The following is a 13,640-nucleotide window of genomic DNA, read 5'->3' as shown; positions in this document are numbered from 1 at the left end:
CCCCCCCCACCTGATTGCCCGCTCCGTCTCCGTTCAGCCTTCTGATGTACAGATCACATGTACAGATCACTCAGGGCCAGGCAGAAACATGTACGTCTGAAGGGATGCTGGGGAAGTCCTGTTTGATAAAACATCGGCGTCTGCTCCAGCCGTCACCGATGTTTTATCAAACAGGACATCCCCAGCATCCCTTTAGATGGGCATGTTTCATGCCCTTCTCCGGAGCCTTCAGATCGCTGTTAAACTCCGTGCCCGGGAGTACGTGCCCCCCTCGCTAGCCATTGCCAGGACACTCTGCACCCCTGGTCACGAGTTCATCTCTTAAGTGCGCAGTAAGATTACTTTTCACATACATGCATACCCCTCCTCCCCTTTTACCAACCGTGTCCCTCCTGAACAAGTTGTACCCTTGTACAGTTGTTGCCCAATCATGTGAGCTGTCTAGCCAAGATTCAGTTATTCCCACTATATTGTAATCCTTTTCAAGTATCGTAAATTCAAGCTCCCTTAATTTGTTTGCTAGACTTCTGGCTTTTGTATACATGCATTTTAGTTTAGTGCTAGTGGTTTGAGATATATTATTGCACGTTCCTGTATCCTAGCATATTCTTTTATTTGACCCAGGTGTGGTAGATACATTACTAATTAAATTGACTGGAGTGAGCCCTCTATATTAACTGCCCCTGTAGTTACATATTCTATGTTTTTTCCCCATTTTTATTCCCTTCCCCCATTATCTAGTTGAAAAGCTCCTCCAGTCTTTTAACCATTTTCTCCCCCAAATGTGCTGCACCTTCCCCATTTAGATGCAGCCCATCTCTGCTGTAGAGCTGTTAGCTGACAGAGAAGTCCACCCAGTTCTCCATGAACCCAAAGCCCTCTTTCCAACACCAGCTCCACAGCCACTTGTTCAGTTCCCTCAATTCCCTCTGCCTCTCTGGAGTAGCGCGTGGCACCGACAGTATCTCAGAGAATACTACCACAGAGGTCCTTTTCTTCAGCCTGGCACCTAAATCTCTGAACTCATTTTTTAGGACACTCCATCTGCCTCCAATTTTATCATTGGTGCCAATGTGCACAATGACAGCAGGGTCATGCCCAACCTCATCCAGTAACCTGTCCATACATTCTGCAATGTGTCGTACCCAAGCCCATGGTAAGCAACAAACTGTTCGATCATCACGGTCCTGATGACAGATTACCCTGTCCGTCCTTGTGCTAATAGAATCCACCACCACCAAAATCATTCATTGTTGTCCCTCCATCCTGCTCCCATCATTACTGGAGCAGTCACTCCCCCTGCGGATAGGGGAAGCGCCTTGCTCCAGCAATGCCACCCCTAAACTAATATCCCGAATATCTTACAACCTGGTATATTTATTGGGGTGCATTAATTAAGGACTGGCCTCTCTCGCACTCTTCCCTCTACCCCACCTTCTAACAGTAACCCAGCTACACACCTCAGGATTCTGCCCCTCCGTACCCCCCTCCTCCTCTATACCGCCCTCCACCAGAACCTGATGAGTCAGATCCAGACTCCTTTCCATGTTGTTTATGCTCTGCATTGTTGCCAGTTCATTGTTTAGATCCAGAACCTGGGCTTCCAAACAAATAACTAGCTCACATCTGGCACAACAGTATTCACCCTCTAACGCATGTTCAAGAAACGCATACATTGAGCAAGATGTGCACCGGGTAGCATACCCACTCATGGAAAACATTTTTTTTATACTTTTAATTAATGAATTATTTATTTAATTTAGGCCAGTCAGTACCCAGGAGTTCCCAACAGACTATTACTCCTAATGCCCAGCAGTTATTAGTAACACACCCAGTACCACAGTAATTCCCAGCAGACTATGACTTCTAATGCACACCAGTTATGAGTTATGTGTATACAGTTAGTACCGCAGTAATTCTCAGCAGACTATTACACCTAATGCCCAGCAGTTATTTGTACCCCCTCAGTACCACAGTAATTCCCAGCAGACTATTATTCCTGATGTGCGGTAGATATTAGTAATACAGTCAGTACCACCGTAATTTCCATCAGACTATTATTCCTAATGTCCAGTAGTTATTAGCACACAGTTAGTACCACAGTAGTTCACAGCAGATTATCACTCCCAATGTTCAGTAAATATTAGTAATACAATAATACAGTCCGTACTACAATCATTCCTGGCAGATTAATACTATTACTCCCAATGTGCAGTGGTTATTAGTAACACAGTCAGGACCCCAGTAGATCATAGCAGATTATTACACTTAATGCCCAACAGTTACCTCAGTAGTGCTTATCTGCTTAATGGATCAATTAATAAATTAATATTTCTTCTCACACACATCAGTTCACCTCACCCCTCTCACCACTCCACCAGTTGCTCCGTTCCAATCACCACTCAATCGCAGCACAGCACACCCTTGCAGGTTCTCTCCTCTGACTGTAGCAGCAGCAGCAGCTTGATCACCCCTTTAATTTAACTTTACTACATTTGCTGGAAAGCTTAGGCTAAATACTGTTTGAAAGACTAACACATTAGTCTATAGGTATTGCATTCTTGCATTCTCATTAGTCTATAGCTATTGCAAATTACAAAAAAGGATTTGAATGCAGTAGACATTTTGAGGCATTTAAATGTATGATGTTGATCTCTGTTTGTTACAGAGGTGTGATTTCACAGCTACTAATTAAATTGCACTTTCTGTTGCTGCTTATGGTAAAGTCACACTTGTTTTTTTCATTAAAGTCTTGTCTGAGTTTAAAAATAAACTGACGCGAACAGAGACCACTCAATAACCTTTTATTAGCCAACAAACACCTACAGGTCTATTCGCTAAAGGGTTAAGAGTTGGGAGAAGGCAGGAGAAGTGAACAATCTAGGTCAAAATAGCTGATTTGGGAAAATTCTCCAATTCAGCTCACTTTCCAGTTTAGCTTTGTTGTCCTAGATTGTTCACTTCTCCTGGTTTCTCCAAACTCTTCACCCCTAAAGGGTGACCGAGATCTGGACAGGTGAATAGACCTGTTAATAATTGTTTAGTCAGTTGCATGAGTGAACAGATTTGAATCTGTCTTTTTATTCAGTAGCTTTACTTATTTAGTCTGATGATCATTAGTTATTAAATAACAAGGACTAACAGGGAAACATGCAACTGTGGGGTTGTGCTATTTGTTATTGTTATACACATTCAGCAGCTGGGCAGCAGAGTATGTTATCAACATGAAGTCATAAATTAGACATGGCAACAGCATTTTAATATGGGAAAATAACTTGACATTGACATTCTGTTCTGATTAAAATATTGTTGGGCTTTAGACCTTACTTACTATATTAATCTATTAACCTCCCTGGCGGTATTCCCGAGCGTGGCTCGGGGGTTACATTTCCTGACCAGGAGCGGTAACCCCAAGCCACACTCTGGAATACACTGAATTCACACTCACCTCCTTCCATGATCCCCGCGGCGTCTTCTTTGCCCGATGCCGGCATCCGTCTCCAGTGTACGCTGGCGTCAGCATCGTAGGGAGGCGGATCCGGCGGGAAATTCAAACGTAAAAGCACCCAATACATACAGAATACATTGTAATACGTTGTATACAGTGCTATTACATTACTGTAACAAATTATTTCACCTCAGCTTTGTCCCTAGAGATTTTACCAGTGTTCTGCCTGCACTTTTACTGTTCTATTTGCAAGGAAAACTTGAGAGCGTCCATGGCATCAAAAAAGCGTCCGCTGAGGTCAAAAGCGTTTTTTGAACAGCTTAAAAATAGAGATGGTGATGTGGAATCACTTATTGAATTGAGCGACAGCGATTCGTGGGGAAGTTCGTCGTCAGACACTGAAAGTGACAAAAGTGTGGATTCTGCGACCGAGCTAAGTGATGTGCAAACTTGGTGTCCTATTGATTGTGGTACGGATCACGCAGCGCCCCCAAGATTCCCATTTACTGGAGCATCTGGTAGGAAGGTAGATGTGGAACATGACAACCACTTGGCCTACCTAAAATTATTTCTGACCGATGAGGTTATTGATGAAATTGTTACCGAGACAAACCAGTACAATTAACAACAATCAGCAACTCTGCATCAAAAGTTTTCCCGAAACAGAAAGTTGGAACCACTGACCAGAGATGACATCTGGAAGTTTCTGGGCATTAATAATTCTTCAGGGAGTGGTGGGGAAACCTCTGCAGAAGTGGTATTGGACAACCAATAAAATACTTGCCACTCCATTATTTGGCATGGTCATGTCACAGTATAGATTTACCCTCATCATGACGTTTTTACACTTCGCAGACAATGAGGAATTCGACGAAGCCACTCATCCTGCCCCAAAACAGAAAACAATTTGGAAGGTATCCCAGATGATTGTGAGGAATTTCCAACCCTATTTTCCAGAAAGAGACATCACCATAGATGAAAGTCTAATGTCCTACAAGGGTAGACTCAGCTGGATTCAATATATAGCATCAAAGAGAGCACGATTTGGCGTCAAAACCTATATGCTATGCGAATTGTCATCTGGCTACATTTGGAACTCAGTGATATACACTGGAAAAGGAACCAAATTTGATCCGAAATACAGCAGCTATGGAATGGCAACATCTTCTGTTCCCTCACTCATTGAGCCATTGCTGAATCAGGGCTATTGTGTAAAATCGACAACTTTTACACATCTCCAAAACTGTATGAGTATCTTTTGCAACACAAAACGGATGCCTTTGGAACTGTTAGGGCTAACGGACGTGACATGCAACCAGTGTTTGGCAAGAAGAAGCTGAAGGCTGGAGAAATAGTTGCCTGGCAGAAAGGCAAAATGATGGCATTGCGATTGCGCGACAAAAAAGATGTGTGCCTATCGAGTACTGTGCATAATGCCTCCACTGCTATGGTACACACGAAAGGTGGGAGAAACGTCATGAAGCCGCAAGTAGTAATAGACTACAATACCACCATGGGAGGTGTCGACAGAGCCGACCAAGCCATGACCTTCTACCCAGCAATGCGGAAACAGCAGAAGAAATATTATAAGAAGATCTTCAGGCATCTTCTTGAGCAGTGCTTGTGGAATGCCTACGTTCTGCTAAAAAAACAAAGTGACAAGCCTGTGACGCATGCGGACTTCATCTGGAAATTTCCGAACAAATCTTTTTGAACCACCAAACGCCATCAGTGAGTAGATCTGGACGTCGTGCTGTTGGTGTTGTCAACCCAGAACGCCTGACTGGTCGTCACTTCATGGCCTACATCCCACCAACAAAGAGAAAGTCAGCACCTACAAGGCTGTGCGTGGTTTGTTGCTCGAAGCGCGATGGCAACGGCAAAAAAAATCCAAAAAGAGACCAGGTTCCATTGTCCCGATTGTGACGTCGGACTTTGTGCTGTCTCGTGTTTACCGTACCCGAGATGTTTACTGAAGTAATATTGCACCCTTGCTTTGACAGATGTCAGTGTTTTTTGTTTGAATACATTAATTAAATAAATGTATTATTATTATATTATTGTTTTGTGTTATTATTTCTAATTATTTGTTATATTATAATTTATGATTTTGTTTTTCAAACTTTATCATACCCGGGATCTCTACTGAACTCTTGTTTGGACAGATTTAGGTGAGTTATTCCTACGATTTACTAAGAATTACAGGCCTACAATGTAAAACAACATATTTCCATGAAAAACAATGTACCGCTTTGGGTTGCTAAAATACTGAATAATCATACCACCAGGGAGGTTAATCTATGCATCCTTGCAATTTAAAATGTGAAAGCTATTTACAGTATTTAAGTGCGATTAAAATTTCAAAAGTGTATAATCATCTGGGAGTTACGCATGGGAGAAAGTAGGTAGGTGAAAGATTTATAGCTGATATGAGAATTAAAGTACAATAAATGCTACATATAATAATTAATAGCTCCCAACTTTCTGAGATGAGAAAGAGGAATACCTTCCAGCACAATGTATGCAATGGCTTATGGACACACCCCTGACATGTCCCCAGTTATGCGGACTACTGGGGATGTATATGCCAAACTGATTTGTTAAACCCAGAATTGTATTTTTCACCATTACTTTTCCTTTATACTGGCTTTTTTAAATAGTAAACAGGATAGATAAGAGATGACATAAACGTTTTAGTGCAAAATAACACTATTGTTGCTAAATAGAAACTGTACCTTTCATAGATATTTGTACATCAGACCTAAAGAAATGGACAACTGAGGAGGAACAGGGCCTGGGATGTTGGGAAGAGGCTCCTGTCCCAATCAACACAGAGACAAGGTACTTTGTAATGTTGAGGGTATATGCCACTGAATGATTCAGGGGTGGAGTCACACACTCACTGCCCCTGCATTTTGTGGCCAGGCATATGGAATGCCCTAATAAGAGTCTGGTAAGAGTCTGGTATGGATTTTAGGGGGGAACATTTTTTCCATGGGGTCCCCCTGAAAATTTATACCAGACCCTTCAGCTCTGGTGGGGATTTTGAGCGGCACCCCATGCCATTTTTTTGTGTGTGGTTCCCTTTAAAATCCATACCAGACCCTTATCCAGGCATGAGACCTGAATAGCCAAGAAAGGAGAGGGAAAATGAGAGTGTGTCCCACATCTTGAAACATGCAAGGCCACATACCCTACAGAAAAAAAATGGTGCGAAGTCCCCCTCAAAATTTAGACCCATATCAAAGATATCCAAAGAAAAAAAAACACAATTTTCAATCACAATGACTGACGCCTCCACAACCTGGGCTACAACATGTTTCTGTAGCTGCATTCCCTTTTCAAATTTCAGCTTCCCAGGCAGACGCTGAATGGCATCAAACCAACCGGGGGTGCTGACTGATGTCATTGACTATATGTGAAACAAGCCTGCAAATGAAAGCTGTCATTTAATGGTGATAGTGATACCATCACTAAATTAATGACTTCTGGCTGCAGCAGCAGCTGGAGGTTCAGGCGGGTGGGTGAACAGTCCAAATCTGGCCACTTAGTTCACCTGTTCAACAAACAAACTAGGTTTGGGTCGAACTTTAGAACATGTGAAAAGTTTGAATTCGAACTCAATGCAAATCTGGGGGGGTAGAACATTGAAAATCAAATGTCCCCATTTTGAAGCCTTATATGCAATGTATTGGCTATAACAAGTGTATGGGTACTGCCCTGGGGGACATGTATCAATGCCATTTTTTAAAAATACCCTAGCATAGGCCGAACAGCAGTGAGTAGTCTGCTGGAGGTTCGGCTCAGCCGATCCAGATGTTGGATCGGCTGAGTCGAACTCCTTCTGCACTTCCGGTCGGCCGAACATGCTGAGCATGTTTAGCCGACCCAAAGCCATGTGAAGCAAGCCGATGTACAGCTGATTTCAGCCGATGTACGGCTAAAATCAGCTGCACCAGCCTGAAGTGAGTAGCCGAAGAGTGTTCGGCTCACTTCACTTGGGGTCGGTTGTTCACTCGGCTGCCCTCGGCAGCTTAGTGAATAGACCCGTAGGTTTGGGTTTAATGGATTTTTCCTGGGTTCGTCCGAGTTTTGCCCAGTTCACTCATCTCTAGCCCTGGCTATAAACGGCCGTCCTATAAACATTGTTACCTGCTGAAGTACCTATTATTTATTCTCCCCTCTTCTGGTTGCTATTGTTTTTAATTTTTTCTTCCATATGTAATTGTAATTAATTTCCTTTAATTTATTCTTTATATTTTGTAATTTTTACAGAAAAGGAATGCCCTATGGCAATTTAGCCAGGAAATTATCATTTTAAAATATTTTCCAATTCTCAGTTTTCTTCCCTGTTTACATAAAAATCAATATAATAATAATAATAATAATAATTATAATATAAAATAGATTTGAGCTCACTATTCCTCATTACATCTTTGCATTTCTGTAATGCACCATTTATTATATAATCCTTTAAGCTACATATACATTATTCATCTATCTTATGAAATGAAATGAGTTCATGCATGGCTGCACAATTATCGTCATGTTTCTTTGTTAGTGAATGACTGGCAAATCATTGAAATTTGTAGAAAAGATTGGAGCTAATTAGCATGCTGACATCTGCCAGCCCTGCGTGACAGCGACTACAGGCTGAATACTTATGAGAAATATAACACTTCCTTAGGTGAAATTCCGAATAGCTTCTGTCACCATCACTTTAAAATGTATACACGATCATTGACTGAAATGATGTCCTACCAAAGCATTTGTTTGGTGCTCCAAAGGATTGGCCATAATGCACATATTCATATGCAATATTTATATTTCTGTGATATAAACTACTATATTTAACATTTTTAATTCTTTGCTGGTGAAATTGATGTACATCTTTTGATGATCATCCTGAATTTGAGGATTAGGAGAAATATGCACAAATATTTTTGCATCTTTTTTAAAATAGGGCAGCACTTAACTCAAATAAAAATACAATGTGTCGAAAATAAATATCCACAAAAGAAACAAAGTATATACTGTAACAGACTAAATCATGCATCCAAATGTATTTCACCTATTAGGGATAGGTGAATTCACATATACAGTACATTCCACTAATTAGTGACCCAAGTGAATAGAATGAATCTTTGCTTGTATGGACTATGTCCAGATTGTGCCACTATGCACTGTACTGAGACCCTACACCTATAGTAACAACACTGACCAGAATAACTTGACCTCCAAGTTATAGGTAGGTCATCTAACACAAGTTCTATCTCACCCTCTGTGTTGTAGCTTAAATGGCAATCCACAGATGATCATATGTCCTAAAATAACATGTAAAGCACTGGGGTAGTCGTGGGTGTGGTGTGCAGTGTTGGAGTTATTAAATTACTTATAAAAGTTTTATAAAATAAAGATTGTAACTATTTCTGTATTAAACTTTCCATTAACAAGAAGATGGAAATGTATATACTGTAGCAAGTGCAATGCTTGCTATGACTGGCACAGTGGAATGTTTTTCTAGAGCTTTAACCCCTAAGCAGTTGTCAGACAGGTGATGAACTTCAAAAGTAGAGATCAAGGAAGTGAAATCCAAACAGACGTAACTGGCATCCAAAATAAGCTTTAAGGTCATTATTGTATATGTTGTACCAAAGGCCTAGCAGTCTACATGGTAGTGTAATTAGTTACACTGGTAAAATGACACTGGAGTAACTCATTAGGATCTGCAACTAAGCCAGTGAATGGCTGTTCCATACTGCATGCAAATATATAGATATATATCTATAGGTATAGATATATATCTATATCTATATATACTGTATATATCTATATATACTGTATACAGGTGAAACTTGAATAATTAGAATATCGTGCAAAAGTTCATTTATTTCACTAATGCAACTTAAAAGGTGAAACTAATATATGAGATAGACTCATTACATGCAAAGCAAGATAGTTCAAGCCGTGATTTGTTATAATTGTGATGATTATGGCTTAAAGACCCCAAAAACACAGATCCACAAAATCAGAATATTACATGCAATCAATAAAACAAGGATTGTACATAGAACAATATCGGACCTCTGAAAAGTATAAATATGCATATGTACTCAGTACTTGGTTTGGGCCCCCTTATTCTAATTATTCGAGTTTCACCTGTATATAGATATGTATATATATATATACATATATTTATACATATATTTAAACTCTATATCTTTTAATGCCAGTGAGGTTTCTAGAGAGTGCAGCTATCAGTAAGAAAATAAGAAATACAGCTCTCTTGAGGAGATAGATAAAGCGAGTATCCAAGCTTTGGAACTAAAGTGGGCATAAGTAGTGCACATAGACCCAGAGGAGGCAGGTATTGAGGAAACAGTACAATAACACAGATAATAGGACCAAGGGATATTAACAGAAAAATAACAGAGGAAGTCACAGAAGGAACAGCAGGAGGACAAGCAGGAGAATCCACTGAGGCTGATTTACTAAAGGAGTTAAAGTGATTTTAAAGTCAAAAGGTTTTCAAGCTATTTCAGATGCTGACTAAATCACTTACAATTGATGCTGCTCCTTGTTGTTTAACCTATTTAGTCTCCTGCACAATTAGCAGGTTCCTTGAGCTCTGGCCCTGATATTCTGTTTTAGGGTGTCTCATTTCCCTTGCAGGGTCCTATGGAGCCCCCTTGTGTCTCCACAAACACACAGGCACAGCAAGGCAACTCACTCCCCTGCTCCCCCCCCCTTCTTCAATCTATCAGATAGACAGCTGCTGGAGACTGTTCTGTCCCTTGTAATCTTGTACTGGACAGGAAGTTCAAGGAAGCTGAGCCGAGAGAGTTGGAGGCAGCTGTCTGGACACATGGTGATTGTAAGTGCTTTGGCAAAGTGTTAAAAAAATACTTTGCTGGACAATGTGCATTTGTTTGATCTGGATTCATTATTGAAAAGGGTTTGAGAGTTTAAAGTAGTATTAAACTTGCAGTCTTTTTTTCAATAATGAATCCAGATCAAACAAATATACATTGCCCAGCTAAGTATTTCTTTACATTTTTGCCCAAGCGCTTAGTCATCTTGTTTCCAAACAGCTGCCTCCAACTCTCTCTGCTCTGCTTCCTTAGCTACTAGCATAAAGAAGGTTGGAGGGAGGAAGGAAAAGAGAGGGGGGAGGGGGAGTGTCTTGCCTTCCTGTACCTGTGTGTTTGTGTAGACACAGCTTACTAGCACACACAAGGGTCGCTTCATAAGACCCTGCAAGGGAAAGGAGCCACCCTAAAACGGGATATGAGGACCAGTGCTCAGGGGACCAGCTATTTTCAAACATCAAGAAGCAAAATCCAGTGTACCTAATTTAATCAGCATTTGAAATATCTGAAAAATATTTTTTACTTGAATATTACTTTAAGGCTCTTCACATAATACAATGTGTGACCACTCACTTCAATTATCCAAACACTTGCAACTAAAATAAGAAAGCAGGAATTTGCTTTTAACTTGATTGGATAATTGAAGTGAATATTCACACAACTGATTGTGTGAATATTCTCAGCTCGCTTAGTAAATTAGCCTCACAACTAGGACCAACCCCCAGTTGACCATTTGAAACCCAGCCACCTCCCTAGATGGCCAACAATGTTGGGGGCAGTCATGTCTGCTCTGTTGGACAAACCTGCTGCAAGCAGGTATCTGAAAGGAAGTATGCACAGTGAAAGAGATGCTTAGAACAACCTAATATCCCAGGAGTGCTCTCTAAAGATATCTGTAGTTGGCTCCCCCAGGCAGGAGCCAGAAAATTTGAACTGGCAGAACTGTTTAAGATTCCAATACAGTTCTCAAGAGACAATAAGCTAGAGGAAATATGTAAAATATATACTTAAACTTTATCTGATAGGTTGGTATATAGTTAAAACACATTTTTATTACCCCACTTATTTGAGCATCTATTTATTTACTTCAGTAGTTTTAAATGGATTAAAATGGATTTAGAAATCTGTGCTTCTCAAGGCAGATAGATTAATTATTAATTTATTTCGATGAACCTGTACTGGAAAACAGGACCTTGATTATTATGTGTAATACAAACACTTTTCTTTCCAGTCAGAAAGGAAAATGAAAAGTAGCGTTGAGTAGTAGAGTTTGATAAAGTCCCTTTTTTGGATGAGCTATTGTGTTTCTTTAATGAATTTATATTGAACATGACTCATTTAATAATATGTTAACTTAAATAAAATCACTGAGTCACTGGGATGGGCATCACATCTCATTTCTTTTTCTTTTGTTGTTGATACCATTCAGTGGAATTATTTTGCAATTGCCACTAATTCTGTAGTATAAGAGCAGTGAAAGACTTAATAAAGAAATTCCTCCCAAGTGTATGATCAAGGCTCTATTGCAATTACAGTTTCAGACAAGAATTGTTCTCCCTATCTCATTACCTGTAATGTCCTTCCTAATCCCATCGTGGTGTCTATTTTAAGTGTTACTTGGAGAGACTTTTCCAATAAAAGGTGTAATTGGAAACATTGAGATAGTGGGCTCTGAACTTTTAAAACATTAAGCCCAGGTGTAACATTTCATTTTACATTTATCTTTTAAGCTAGCCATACACAGTTCAAATTTGGCAGATTCCTGCTGGATCGACCAAAGCTACAATCTAATGCACCCACTCATACTACTTACTGCTGGGGTCTCAGGTACTGACCATGTACCAAAGGCCTGCAGGCAGTGCACCAGGGCATTACACAAACATAAAATACTGCAACAAACATCCTTATATTACCTAAAAAAACGTGTAAAAAAAATATAACTAAACTTCAAAACCAATTCATACAATACAATGGTGCAAGTTTTTGAATTCTGTTTTAACCACTTGCCGTTCGCCTGTTGTAAAAAAACAGACGGACGGCACTGCAGCATTGGTGGGTTGCCATTTTTTTTCTGCTGGCGGGCGCGCATGGGCAGAAAAGACCCGAACAATGCAAGCACCCGTTACCGGGTATTGGTAAATAAATACCACCAAAAGAAAGCTCTATCTGTTCCTAAAAAATGGTATAAAATTAATTTCAGTACAGCGTTGCATGACGGAACAAATGTCAGTCAAAGTACCGCAGCGCTGAATACTGAAAAATGGCCTGGATGGGAAGGGGGTTTAACACCGCGGATGTCAACTGGTTAATGTGCATTGCTACTCCAAGGCTCCTGCCACTTGCCAGGCCCAAACCCTGACATATAACTTACTATCTCTAGTACAGTTCTTGAAAAATGTTGCTTACACTATCTACACCTACTGCTGTTGTTACTGTGCCACCCCAAAAACTCCTGTCACCTGCAAGACTCAAACGCTGACCAATATCTTGCTATCACTGATACATTTTTTTAAATGAGTGGCTTTTACTACATTTTATGCTTACACTGCTTCTGGCTGTTTTTTTACATAAAATATTTCTAGGACTCTAGAAAGATCCTGGGTAGCTGGGGGAAATGTACCAATGCAAAAATTGCATTAGAAAAATACTGTACAGTGGGAAGAGAGTCTTTTCATGTGACTTATAGGGTAACATTGAAAATAATAAAAACTTTTAAGTAACATAAATGTGAAGATACCAAAACAGTATAATGTAGTCCTTCAACAAAAGTATGGCATGAGGTTCTCCTTCAGGTAATGTGTATTTGTCTAATGAGGGAGGGTGTGGCCTTAGGAGACCAACACCCTATATCAAGGTGTGCATAATAATTAGACAGGTTCTTTTCCTCAGGAAATAGGGCCAAAAAAGAGAAGTCAAAAATTGTAAAACGTCTTTCAGAGGGATGCAGCACTCTTAAAATTGCTAAGATATTGGGGCATGATCACAGAACCATCAAACGTTTTGTTGCACATAGTTAAAAGGGTCTCAAGAAACGTTTTGAGAAAGAAAGACGCAAATTAACAGCCAAAGATTTGAAAATAATCAAATGTGAAGCTACCAGGAACCCATTATCCTCCAGTGCTGTCATATTCCAGAACTGCACCCAACCTGGAGTGCCCAGAAGTACAAGGTGTTCAGTGCTCAGAGACATGGCCAAGGTAATGGAGGCTGATACGTGACCATCACTGAACAAGACACATAAGTTGAAATGTCAAGACTGGGCCTTTACATATCTGACGACAGATTTTTCAAAGGTTTTATGATCTGAGAAGATCTTGCAGATC

This window comes from Nanorana parkeri, unplaced genomic scaffold (genome assembly GCF_000935625.1).
Source record: "Nanorana parkeri isolate BGI_ZX_2015 unplaced genomic scaffold, ASM93562v1 scaffold359, whole genome shotgun sequence".
Lineage (NCBI taxonomy): Eukaryota > Metazoa > Chordata > Amphibia > Anura > Dicroglossidae > Nanorana > Nanorana parkeri.
Note: the sequence above shows the minus strand (reverse complement) of the source record.